The following is a 13945-nucleotide window of genomic DNA, read 5'->3' as shown; positions in this document are numbered from 1 at the left end:
CTAAGGTATTGTATAAGTGCTAGCTGTAATGAACAGTTTCATGCATTTCCTTAATATTTTTGAATGAATGAGTAAACAAATCAATGACTTTTTAGTGGTTCTAATCTTCAAATTTGAGAAATAATTTTGTGGTAATTTTTTTAAATGCACAATCATCTCTGAATTTCAATTTCTAACTCTGTAAAATGAGGATAATAATAGTTGTTTTAGAATCCTTTTTCAGGATGTTGTAAGAAAATGTTTTTGTATACTAGCAACAATGGGCCAATAAGCATTTATTTATTAAGCACCTACTAAGTGCAGGGCACTGTACTAGATTTCTAGGCATAGGAAAGTCAAACTCTAACAGACTCTGCTCTCAAGGAGTTTAAATCTGATCATAGAATGCACATGAGTAATAAAAGATGTATTTGAGAAGTAATTGAGGGGTATTAGCATCTCAGAAATGTTAGCTGATTCTGGTAAAGATGATGAAGGATGCGTTTGGTTTTAGACATGCCTGAAGCAAATCTTGGTGCTATCAAGTTTTCTCTTCTTCAGTAAGTCTAAGAGTTTTTAAGTAAAAGTTAGTAGTTGAACTGAGCTTCAAAGGTGGTCATGGATTCTAAGAGGCTGAGGGGAAGAAAGAGAATGTTCCAATTCTTAGAGATAGACATGAAAAGGCACAGAGTCAGAGTCAGAATATTGTGTACCAAATACACAGACTAGACCAATATGGCTGGAACATAGAGTTTATAAAGATGAGTAACATGTAATAAACCTTCACAAGTAGGCTCAAGACAGATTGGGAAGGACTCTAAATGATAAACAGGAGAGTTTATGGTTTTCCTAGAATCCATAAGAAGCCCTTGGAGCTTTTTGAAGAAGGGAGTGGCATGATCACATTTGTACTTGAAGAATTTAAATTTGATGACTATTTGGAGGATAGACTAGAGAGAGGAGAACCTGGAGGTAAGGACAATTAGGAGGCCAGCAGAGAGCTGATGAAGCCTTGAAACAGATTGGTGGCTGTGTGAGTTTGAGAAAAAGGAACATATATGAGAGATGTTATGGAAACAAAATTGACAGGATTTGACCATTGATTGAATAAGGAAGAGTAAGAAGTTGAGTATGACTCTGGGGTGGTAAACCTCAGTTACTAGAAGGATAATTGTGTTATTGGTGGAAATAGGGAAGTTAGGAGGAAAGATGCATTTAAAGGAAAGGAGAATGAGTTTTATTATGGATACGATGAGTTTGAGATAGTGATGAGACAACTGGGTAGAAATATTCATCAGGAATTAAACTGAAATAAAAGTCATTTTGAAAAGTAAGGTGTTATTTACACAGTAGTCTATACTTTTCACTTTTATTTCTGAATCTTTTCTTATATTGTTTTTTGCTTTGGGAAATAGATTGAAATTTGAAGGATTTGTTTGTTTATTGTTGGAAGATTATTAGCATGTTTGTGGTAGGAGAAAGGGAGAGGATTTGCAGGAGATTTGATGATTCTTGATAAAATGATAACGCTTATAAAAATCTCAGCTACTGTTACACAATCAGGAAGTTTCATGGTAGCATGCCTGACACCTTTTGTTGTAGAAAATCATTTGTAATAAAGAATTTGTTTTCACCAGTATAATGGAAACATTATACCATACCTTTGTTCTAAAGAGTCTTTTTTTGTGAACACACTTGCTTGTTCCCCAAATAAAGGAAGTTTTGTATCACAATCAGAAATACTAGTGTAGTCCACAGTGGGTATGGCACTAACCTCAAACTCTCTCCAGCTGCTTCTCATTCTGGGTTGGGGCTGTCTTACTCACCACACTTGAATCCATGCTTTCAGGTTGGGATGGTTCTCAAAAGGAGCACCCATGTTAATAACAAATTGTTCTTAGGATAGGTAGATAGACAGGCAGACAGACAGATAGATCATAGATATAGATGTGTGTATATATGTATATATGCATATCTTTCTACTACTCGCAACTGTAATTTCTGAGACCCCATCAGTGTGCTCCCCATTAAACAAATTAGTTAAGATGACACTATCAACTTTTAATGATGAAACATTTACTAAAGTAATGATAATTGTAGCATAACAGTCCATTCATAAATCTTAGTCACACTATCCCTCCAGAATATCCTTAGGAATTGTGTAGACACAAAACTGTAGACCTATAGTAGTGAGGAACGTGAGAAGACAAACCCGTGTGCCTGGAGCAAATGAAGATTCTGAACCATAGGTCTTTGTTGGCTGTGATCTCTTTTTTTTTTTTATCAGTTATTTGTTGTTTATTCAGTATTTAGGGTTAGTATGACACTTGAGGAATTGGTTGTGTTGTTGTACACATACAGATCTTTTTATATAATATGGAAATTTACAGCTATTGATATATATATATATAGGCAGACAAAATCAGGTCCTCTAGAAAGGTGATACATGGGGGCCATGCTGTAGTGCCCTAATGGAGGGGAGGCACAAAGGTAATCAATGCATCAATAAAGAATTACTGCTGTATGGTGTTTTGTATCCAGGAGTGTTGTCTTCTGGACCTAAGGGAACTTGTAGCACCTATATACAAAGCAGGTAGTTTATATACCTGTGGGCCACTAGCTCTGCTTGACACCAACCACTGAGACTATACAGGTCATATTCAGCATCATATGCAAACTACAACAGGGTTCTATTCCCCATATCTAACTTTAGGAAGAAACTAGAGTGTGTTCACAGGTTTTACACTTCTGGTGTTTAGTCGCTAATCAGAGGAAGGATTTGGTCTATCTGAGAAGCAGATCATACATAACCCCTCAACCCCTGTCCTGTTCTCTTTATGGCAGCACATTCAAAGGCTTTAAAATTTCAGCTCCTTCTGGATTCCCCAAAGAGTATCTGCACTCTTCTTTAAACGGCTCTCCTCCTCCGGATTCAGGTTGACCTTCACCACATCTGAAATGCCATTCTGCCCCAAGACACATGGGACACTAAGGAAGACATCCTATTTAGTGCCATATAGGCCGTTAATCATGGTGGAAATTGGATGCACTCTCCTAAGATTCTTCATAATGCTTTCTGCCAGATCTGCCACAGACAAACCAACGGCCCAGGAAGTGTAGCCCTTCAGTTTGATTACCTCATAAGCACTTTCAACCACCTGTTTATGAACATCTTTCCAATTTTCTGCATCAGAATCAGTTCCCAAAGAAGGATGAAGGTTCTTTAGAGACACACCAAGTCTCTCCCCCATTAGGTAACGGAAACGGGCAGAATCCAGATTGCAACCACTTCCAATAACACGTTTTTTAGGAAAGCCACTTAGCTTCCAGGCCACATATGTCAAAATATCCACTGGATTGGAAACAATAAGCAGCTTGCAATTAGGGCTGTATTTAACAATATTAGGAATGATGAATTTAAAGATATTCACATTACGCTGAACCAAATTAAGACGACTTTCTCCCTCTTGCTGACGTGCCCCAGCTGTAACAATGACCAGCTTTGAGTTTGCAGTCACACTGTAGTCTTTTCCAGAAACAATCTTTGGCGTTTTGAGGAAAAGGCTGCCATGCTGGAGATCCATCATCTCTCCCTTTAGTTTGTCTTCTATTACATCAACTAGGGCAAGTTCATCAGCCAATTCCTTTGTTAAGACACTAATGGCACATGCCATGCCAACTGCACCAACCCCAACAACAGTGATCTTGTTCTGGGGAACCTGGTCCTCCTTTAGGACATTCAAGATAAGCTGATCCTTGACAGTTGATGCCATTTTGGAGGGTAGCTGGGGGGATAGCTGGTCAGGCTGCGAAAGTTCTGAGATAGATGAGAGGTTGCTGCTCCCAAGCTCGCACCGGCTGTGATCTCTTTAGGGAATGGTTGACACCACACATTATCTGCTGGATAGAACCACTCATTCTGGGCCTCTCCATTCTCCTATTGTACAAAGCTATTTCTCAGCTACTCCCAGATCCCTAAAGCAGTGTTAAGCTCCTTTTAGAAATGAGGAGACTTAACCCTGGTATCTATAGAGCTTTGCAGGCCTGCTTCCTTGACTAGGAGCTAAGGCAATATCTTTTTCCAGTGGAAATCAATTCCATTAAGACCAGGTTATGCAATGCTACTCAGCTACAGCTCTCTAAATTTGTAAAAGATACTAAAAGGGCAACAAAGGCAAATCATTGAGGGGTTTCCTCTTTCCCAAGCTAAAGCTAACGCTAGAGAACAAGGCAAAGTTATGGTTCTTTCTGTTAGCTCTTTAACTGGAAGAGGATTCTACTTTCTCCAATCAGCTCCCAGCATGATACATATATACACATACATATATACATATATCTATACCTATACCTCTATCTATCCATCTGTCTGTCTGTCTATCTATCTGTCTCTCCATCTCTCCAATCAGATCTCCACCCACATAATTTGCCAAGCTTCACAGTCTCCAGTCAGCTGGACTAGTAGCTGCTGTTATCTTGTTTCTCCACTCTACTACTTTTGCTGCTTTGGTTGATGTTTCAGCTTCATTGACTTCTGTCTTCTCTACGCAGTTTCTAATTCTAGTTTCTTCCTTCTCATTCCCTGATATTTTGTATTTCTCCTGCCTCAAATCAAGGTCCCCATTGTGTGGAGTTACTTACCTCTTTCTTAGGGAGAAGAATACAAAATCCATATTTTTGTCAGATATGACACAAATAATCAGTAAGTTATTATGCTATAGTCATCAAATCATTTTTTAATGTAGAGGTTCCAGGCTGTAAACTTCAAAATTCTCAAAACAAGCATATGTAAATTCAGTGCTGGAACAAAAAATGCATTAAAGCCACCAGTAAGTGCTTTTGCCACTGAGAAGACTGTTTTGGTTTAGGTCCTTTTAGAACTCCTCAAGCAGTTTGATTTTGGCTGCTTTTCCCTCATATTCTCTTGAAATTGTCTATTATTTTTTTCTTAAGCTATTTTTCTCTGTTCCTCACAAATATATCCTTTTTTATGCACCTTGCAGTAAATAAAATGTCCACATTACAAAAGGACCCTACCTTACTTTTTGGTCAACATAAAAATATTGAATGAATAGAATGAATATGAGCATCTTTTAAAGATCCCCAGACTTTGGTGCCAAGATAGCAGAGTGAGGAAGGAACCCTCTGAAGCCCTCCCAAATTCTCCTCCAAACAACTAGAAATTGCCTCAAAATTGATCTAGGAGCAAAGCAGCCTATCCCAGCAGGAAAGGTCTGTTTCCCTGGGGTAGGAGGGGAGTTGGGTCCAGGAGCAATAACAGCAGTCAGCCTCCCAGCAGGGGACCTGCAGCAAAGCTCTAAGCCTGAGACAAGCTACTAGTGAGACTCTACCCTCCTGCAAGCCAGCAGACCCCTAGGCAAGTAAGCATTCTGTGCAGTGCAACAAGGCTCACTTCCATGACCCCACCAGCAGCACAAGCCACCTGTGAGGCCTTGACCTCATTACTGCCCAGCAGTGAAGCCCTGCCCCTGGCCTGGCTAAGAGTGAGGCCCTGCCCCTGGGGCCTGTCAGCAGAGAGGCCCTGTTTCCATAGCAACTCAGCCACAGGGCTCCACCCCTAGAACAGACCAGCAACTAAACCCACACCAAAGGGAGACCAAAGGGGAAGTTCTCCACCCCCCACCCCAGCGGAGCCCATTGTGTGAAGAACTTGTTTAAAGGGAAAGTTTGCTTATGTGGAGGTTTGCTTGCTTGAAGGCTTTTAGCCTTTTGGTAATTAGGCATTGAAACACATTGGTCTTGAGGCCATCTGCTCTATATATACTCTGAGGTAAGGATTTGCATGGGGGCTTACTCTTTGGAAGAATGTTCTTGTGATAATGACCAGATGAGTAGTTAAGGAGCCTCCCTCCACACACACATATCCCTTTGAAAACCCTGATGTTGGTGCTTCTGTCTCTGGTAACTACATATGTATGTAATGGTCAAACAGTTGGATCTTTCTATTGATCTCTGATGTATGTATTGCTTAGAGTCTGACAGTTAGAAGCCCTGTCTGTTGGTCTTTATTTCTCTGATTCTATATTCACTGTTGGTGAATGTAATTAAAGAAGATAGCTGATCCCTCAAAAGTTGCTTTTCTTTTAGAAAAGGAGATCTAAGAACCTGTGCAGCACATCCTCCTGTGTATGCTAGGGTGTTAGCTGCTACACCCCCACCCCAGTACACCAGAAAGGAAGCCAACCTTCTAGAGAAAGCAAGCAGCTAAGCCCTGAAACCCAGTCAAATCCAGCAGTAAAACCCAGAGCCCAACAAAAAAACTTGGGAGAGTGCAGAGCCAGAGCCCAACTCTCACATAAAACACAGAGTTACAAAAAAAAGGCAGAAAAAAAGGAACAACCCAACAAAAGAAAATTTAAAAAGGAGTTTGACTATAGAAATTTACTATGATGATGGAGGATCAAGGCTTAAACTTAGAAGAGGACAATAGTGTCAAAATGACTACATGTGGAGCCTCAAAGAAAAATGCAATTTGGCCTCTGCCCCAAAAAGAATTCCTGGAAGAGCTTAAAAAGAATTTTAAAAAGCAAATTAGAGAAGTAGAAGAAAAATTGAAAAAAGAAATGAGGGTGATGCAAGAGAATCCTGAATCCAATAACATGGAAAAACAAAAATTTACCAAGGAAAATAATTCCCTAGAAACTAGAATTGGCCAAATGAAAAAAGAAAGTACAAAAGCTCACTGAAGAAAATAATTCTTTAATAATTAGAATCAAACAAGTGGAAAGTAATGACTGTATGGATAAAGTTACATTAAAATAAAAGAAGTTAAAAAATAGAAGAAAATGTGAATTTTCTCACTGAATAAGCAACTGACCCAGAAAATAGATTCAGAAGAGATAATGCAAGAATTATTGGACTACCTGAAAGCCATGATGAAAAAAACCCTGAATAATATATTTCAAGAAATTATCAAAGAAAACTTCCATGATATATTAGAACAGAGGGTAAAATAGAAATTTAAAGAATCCACTGATCACCACCTGAAAGAGATCCCAAAATGAAAACTCCCAGGAACATCATAGTCAAATTCCAGGGTTCACAGAGAAAGTATTGCAAGCAGCCAAAAAGAAATAATTCAAATGTCATGGAGTCAGGATTACACAGGATTCAGCAGCTTCCACATTAAAAAAAACCAAAGGGCTTAGAATATGATACACTCGAAGGTAAAGGAGTTGGGATTACAATCAAGAATTATCTATCCAGAAAAACTGAATATAACCTTGGGGAGGGGGGGAGAAGATGGACAAAATAGAAGACTTTCAAGTATTTCAAATAAAAACACCTGGTCTGAATAAACAATTTGGCATCCACATGCAAGACTCAAGGGAAACATAAAAAGATAAATAAGAAACAGGGAAGAGAAAACATAAATTCAATAAGATTAAACTTTATATTTCTATGTGGCAAGGTAATAGTTGTAACTCTTAAGAACTTTATTACTACAAGGGCAATTAGAAGGAGTATATGTAGACAGAGGGTATGGAAATAAGGTGACTTTGATGGGATGATGTTCAAAAAAACCAAAAACAAAGCAAAGGTGTGAGAAAGAAAATTGCATTATAAGAAGACAGAGGGGGGAGATTGAATGAGGTAAATTATCCTACATAAAAGAGGCATGAAAAAGTTACCATAATGGAGGAAAACATGGAGGGCAGGCAAAGCTCAAAACTTACTCTCATCAAAATCAGTTCAAAGAGGGAATACCATACTCGCTCATTTGGATGTAGAAATCTATCTTACCCTATAAGGAATAGGGATAATAGAAGGGAGAGGGAGCATTGATATAAGGGAGGGTATACTGGGGAAGGTGATGATCAGAAGTAAAATACTTGTGAGGAGGGAAAAGGTGGGGGGTAAGAAAGATGGGGAGAAAAAAATGAAAAATACCATCGAGGGAAATGCACAGTTATTATAAGTGTGAATAGGATGAACTCACCAACAAAATGGAAGCAGAGAGCAGAATGCATTAAAAACCAGAATCCTACAATATATTGTTTACAAGAAATACATTTGAAGCAGAGAGATATACACAGATAAATAAAGGTGAGGGGCTGGAGCAAATCTATTATGCTTCAGCGTAAGCAGAGAAAGTAGGAGTAGCAATCATGATGGCAGACAAAGCAAAAACAAAAATCTAATTAAAAGAGATAAAGAAGGAAATTATATTTTGATGAAATGTATCATAGACAATGAAGTTATATTGATACTAAACATATATGCACCAAATAGTATAGCATCTAAATTTTTGAAGGAGACATTGAATAAGTTACAGGAGAAAATAGTTAATAAAACTATAATACTGGGGGACCTCAACTTCCACCTCTCAGAACTAGATAAATCTAACAAAAAATACACACAAAAGTAGTTAAGGAGGTGAATAAAGTTCTGAAAAAGTTAGGTATAATAGATCTCTGTAGAAAATTGAATAGGAATAAAAAGGAATATACCTTTTTCCCCTTCAGCAGTACATGGCACCTACAGAAGAATTGACCATGTATTAGGACATAAAAATATCACAACCAAATGCAGAAAAGCAGAAGTAGTAAATGCATCCTTTTCACATCACAATTCAAGAATGTTAACATTCAATGATGGACATTGCAAAGAGAAATTAAAAATTAATTGGAAATTAAATCATCTAATCCTAAAAAAACAAGTGGATCAAAGAACAAATCATAGAAAAAATCAATAATTTCATTAAAAGAAATGATGACGATGAGACAATATACCAAAATTTATGGGATGCAACCAAAGCAACCAAACAAGTTCTTAGGGGAATTGTTAATGTCTCTAATTGCTTATATCAATAAAATAGAGAAAAATCAAATCAATGAATCAGACATGCAACTTAAATAAAAAACTAGAAAAAGAATAAATTAAAAATACCCAATTTAACACCAAATTGGAAATCTTGAAAATCAAAGGAAATTGAAAATATGAAAGCTCTTTAACTGATAAATAAAACTAGAAACTGATTTTTTTGGGGGGCGGGGGGGACCCAATAGAATAGATAAACCATTGCTTAATTTGATTTAAAAAAGAAAGAAGAAAACCAAATTATTAGTATCAAAAATGAAAGGGGTGAATTCACCACCAATGAAGAGGAAATTAAGACAATTGTTAAGAGCTATCTTGTCCAATCATATGCCAATAAATTTGACAATCTAAATGAAATGGATGAATACCTTCAAAAATATAAATTACCCAGATTAACACAAGAGGAAACAAAATACTTAAATAACCCAATCTTACAAAAAGAAATTAAGTAAGCCATCAATGAACTTCCCAAGAAAAAAATTCCCGGGACCAGATGGATTCACACATGAATTCTACCAAATATTTGAAGAAAAACTAATCCTAATACCATATAAACTATTTGGAAAAATAGGTGGAATCCTACCAAATTGCTTTTATGACACAAGTATGGTGTTGACACCTAAACCAGGAATAACCAAAATAGAGAAAGAAAATTATAGACCAATTTCTCTAATGAATATTTGATGCAATTAATCAAAATTCTAGCAAAGAGATTGCAGCAATACATCACAAGGATTATACTACGGCCAGGTACGATTTGTACTAGGAGTGTAGGACTGGTTCATTATTAGGAAAACTATCAGCATAATTGACAGTATCAATAGCAAAACTAACAGAAATCATATGATTATCTGAGTAGATGCAGAAAAAGCCTCTGACAAAATACAGCATTCATTCCTATTAAAATCACCAGAGAATAGAGTAATAAATAGAGTTTACCTTAAAATGATAAGTAATGTTTATCTAAAATCATGAGCAAGCTCTATCTGTAACGGGAATAAGCTAGAAACCTTCCCAGTACAGTCAGGAGTGAAGCAGTGATGCCTATTACCACCTCTATTATTTAATTCTGTACTAGAAATGTTACCTCTAACAATAAGAGAAGCGAAAGAAATTAAAGGAATTAGAACAGGCAATGAGGAAACAAAACTATTAGTCTTTAGAAAATCTTAGAGAATCAACTAAAGAACTACTTGAAATTAACAACTTTATCAAAATTGAAAGATACAAAATAAACCCACATAAATCACCTGCATTTCTATATATTGCCAACAAAGTCCAGCAACAAAAGATAGAAAGAGAAATCCCGTTTAAAATAACTGTAGACAATATAAGATATTTGGGAGTCTACCTGCCAAGACAAACCCAGTAACTACATCAACACAACTATGAGACTAAGATACTTTTCACACAAATAAAGTTCGATCTAAACAAATGGAAAATATTAATTTTTCATGGGCAGGCTGAGGCAATATAATAAACATGACAATTCTATCTAAGTTAATCTATTTATTTAGTACCATACCAATCAAATTATCAAAAATTATTTTATAGAGCTAGAAAAAAAGATAACAAAATTGATCTGCAGAACAAAAATCAAGGATATCAAGGGAATCAATGAAAAATTGTAAAAGAAAGTGGTCTGCCCATACCAGATCCCAAACTGTATTATAAAGCACTAATTATCAAAACAATTTGGTTCTAGCTAAGAAACAGAGTGGTAGATCGGTGGAATAGATTTGGTACAAATTATATTATAGTAAATGAGCATAGTAATCTAATCTATGATAAACCCAAAGATCCAGGATTTTGGAACAAAAACTCATTATTGGACAAAAGCTGCTGGGAAAACTGGAAAGCAGTAGAGCAGAAACTAGGTGTAGATGAACATTTCACCCCATATACCAAGATAGGGTCAAAATGAATACATGATTTACACACAAAGGGTGATACCATAAGCAAATTAAGAGAGAATGGAATGGTTCATCTGTCAGATTTAAGGATAAGGGAAGAATTTAGGACCAAAGAATATGTAGAAAGCATCACAAAAATGTAAAATAGATCATTTTGATTTTATAAAATTAAAAAAAATTTACATTAACAAAACCAATGCAACCAAAATTAAAGGAAAGAAATTTTGAGGGAAATTTTTGCAACAAGTATCTCTGATAAAGGCCTCATTTTTAAAATAATATAGAGATTATAAGAATGCGTGTCATTCCCACTTGATAAATGGCCAATGGATATGAACAGACAGTGTTCAGGCAAAGGAAATCAAAGCTATCTATAGTCGTATAAAAAGTGTTCTAAATCACTATTTATTAGAGAAATGCACATTAAAACAACTCTGAGTTCCCACATCACATCCATCAGAGTGGCTAATATGATAGAAAAGATAATGTTGGATGTTGGAGGGAATGTGGAAAAATTGGGACACTAATGTGCTGTTGGTGGAGTTGTGAACTGATCCAACCATTTTGGAGAACAATTTGGAACTATGCCCAAAGGGTTATAAAATTGTGGATGCACTTTGATTCAGCACTACCACTGCTTGTTCTATATACCAAAGATATCCAAAAAAGGGAAAAGAACCTATTGGTACAAAAATATTTATAGCAACTCTTTTTGTGGTGGCAAAAAAAACCCCACAGAAATCAAAGGGATGCCTATCAATGGAGAATGTCTAAACAAGCTTTGGTACTTAATTGTAATGGGATAATATTTTGCTATAAGTCAGGAAATAATAAACCTAGACTTATATGAACTGATGCACAGTGAAACGAACAGAACCAGCGAACATTGTACACAGTAATAGTAATATTGTTCCATGAGAATTGTGAATGACTTAGTTATATTCTCAGCAATACAATAATCCAAGATAATCCCAAAGGAGTAATGATGAAACCTACTATCTGTTTCCAGAGAAAGAACTCACATTGATTGAATGCAGATTGAAACTTTTTTTTTCATTTTCTTTCTTTTTTTATTCGTCTTCTTATACAAAATGACTGACATGGGAATGTTTTATATAATTGCACGTGTATAACCTATATCTGATTGCTTATACTCTCTAGCAGCAGGGAGGGAAGGGAGAAAGGGAGAGAGAGAATTTGTAACTCAAAACTTTAAATTAAAATGTTTAAAAATTTTAAATAAAATTTTTAAATGAATTTAAAAAATGAGTAAATATATAGATAGGTTTAAAAATTCCCATATATATTTGATAATCAAATGTATTTTCACTTATGAGTGGCCTATGGACAATCACAATAAAATCTCCTAGAAAAATGAAAATATTTTTTGCAATTGAAATGAAAACAAGGATAAATTGTGAATTTGTTATTATTTTTCTTTGCATCAAACATTAAGCAACTTAGGCTGAATTTGCTGGATGTGAACTGCCTGTGTGTGTCTATGATGTATATTCACAGGCATGTACATGTACTTACCCACATATGCAGTTGCATAATTGTGTGCCTGTGCAGCATATAAGGTATTTGTATGTTCAAGCACAAACATCAATTCCCCAGCAGAGTATAACATCACCTTTCCATTAATTTGGTATACTAGCAAAAATTTGTGCCTGAGAATGGTTATAATAGAAGTTCTGATATGGACATAACCTTACCTGGGACAGACCAGGACCACTCACTGAAAAAACTCAATAATGGAATTAAATTTTGATTACTTTAAAAATACCTGGTTTCAAATTTCTGATTCAGACACCATTGTTTTTTAAAATTATTTCTTATGACCTCAAGGTAACTTTGTGGACATGTAGTGTCTAGGGAATTACATCAAAGATGCCTCTTATAATTTCAAAATAGAATACTAAGGTATTCAACTGTATGTATCCTTCTAGCAGCAGGCACATGAGTTGCATTTGTACCTTTGAAAGCTGGCCTGTGTGCTTGTAAAGAGCAGTGTGAAATGGAACTTGCAATTAAAAAATAAACCCATGTCCCTCTCCCTTCTCTCCTCCCCCCTAGCCCTGCAAAAAAAACCAAATTGAGGGTCACAAAGAAAAATAAAGAGGAGAACACTGCAAGATTTCAAAGATGCCTGGTAGGAATATTTCTTAATTGAGCTATGCTTTAGAGCTGCATGGAATTGTTCTTATTAAAAATTAAATAGAACAGCAAAGAAGAACATGGGAGCTTTGGAGAGATTAGAGCTCAGTGAGATTTACTTAAAAGGGTTTTATTAGACTTCAGGGGTTCCAGAGCGTATTAAAACCTCACCTATACAAAATATATGGCACTCTGGCTTTTAGCACTATTTCCAAAGAAAAATACAGCATTGATGTTGAAAGAGGAAGAACTAAAAAGGATATTTACGTGGTTGCAGGTTGAAACAAGGACTATTATTTCGTGTTTGCTCAGTAGCTGGACTCCTTTTTAACATAGGGTGGGCTACTTCCTATCCATTGTTCTTTTCCTGAGTTTCTGGCTAATTGATGTTTTGAAAATCTGACTGTATTCAAAAAGCACCTGATTGGGCATATTCATCATGGGGTGACTGGTCTATGGAGAGATCACTAATGCTCTTTCTGCTCTCTTTGGCTCTTTCCCCTCCCTCACTTCTTGTAGCCAATCTTGTTTCCAAGTCTTATCAGTGCTGTTTCTGCAAAATTGCATGTCTCCCTCTCTTCCTAACTATTCTCACTGCTACTAACATAGACCCAGCAGCCTTTGGTGCAGTGCAAAGAATACTAGATGTACAGGCATGCCACATGTCAGACACTGGGGGCAAAGGAACTGAGTTCACTTCCTTACCACCTTGAGCAAGTCACTTAAATTCTCAGCAGTTTGATTTTCTCATTTATAAAATGAGGGTTTTGGACAAGATCGCCTCTAAGATAACTTCTGCCTCCAGCTCTATGATCCTATGGTCTTTTCCAGCTCTTAATTTATGACCCACCCTATGATTCATTTGAACCATCGCAGAAGGTTCCTCAAAGTGGTCCCTCCATATACTCTCTCCCTGTCCCCCACTTAAATTATCCTGTAATTTGCTATCAAAATAATCTTCTTCCTACATGTCTCTTCTATTCCAAAAGTTTTCAGTGATTCACAATTGTCCACTGAATAAATGTGAGCCTCCTCTGGCTATCATTCAAGACTTTCTA

General features: G+C 36.4%; 1 pseudogene; it reads right to left on the bottom strand.

Moving 5' to 3' along the window:
• Positions 1-2659: 2659 nt before the first annotated feature.
• Positions 2660-3829, bottom strand: LOC140519966 (L-lactate dehydrogenase A chain pseudogene; annotated as a pseudogene).
• Between the last annotated feature and the right edge of the window lie 10116 nt (positions 3830-13945).

Source organism: Notamacropus eugenii, chromosome 1 (assembly GCF_028372415.1).
Source record: "Notamacropus eugenii isolate mMacEug1 chromosome 1, mMacEug1.pri_v2, whole genome shotgun sequence".
Taxonomy (NCBI): domain Eukaryota; kingdom Metazoa; phylum Chordata; class Mammalia; order Diprotodontia; family Macropodidae; genus Notamacropus; species Notamacropus eugenii.
Note: the sequence above shows the minus strand (reverse complement) of the source record. Positions and strands in the feature narration are given on the sequence as shown.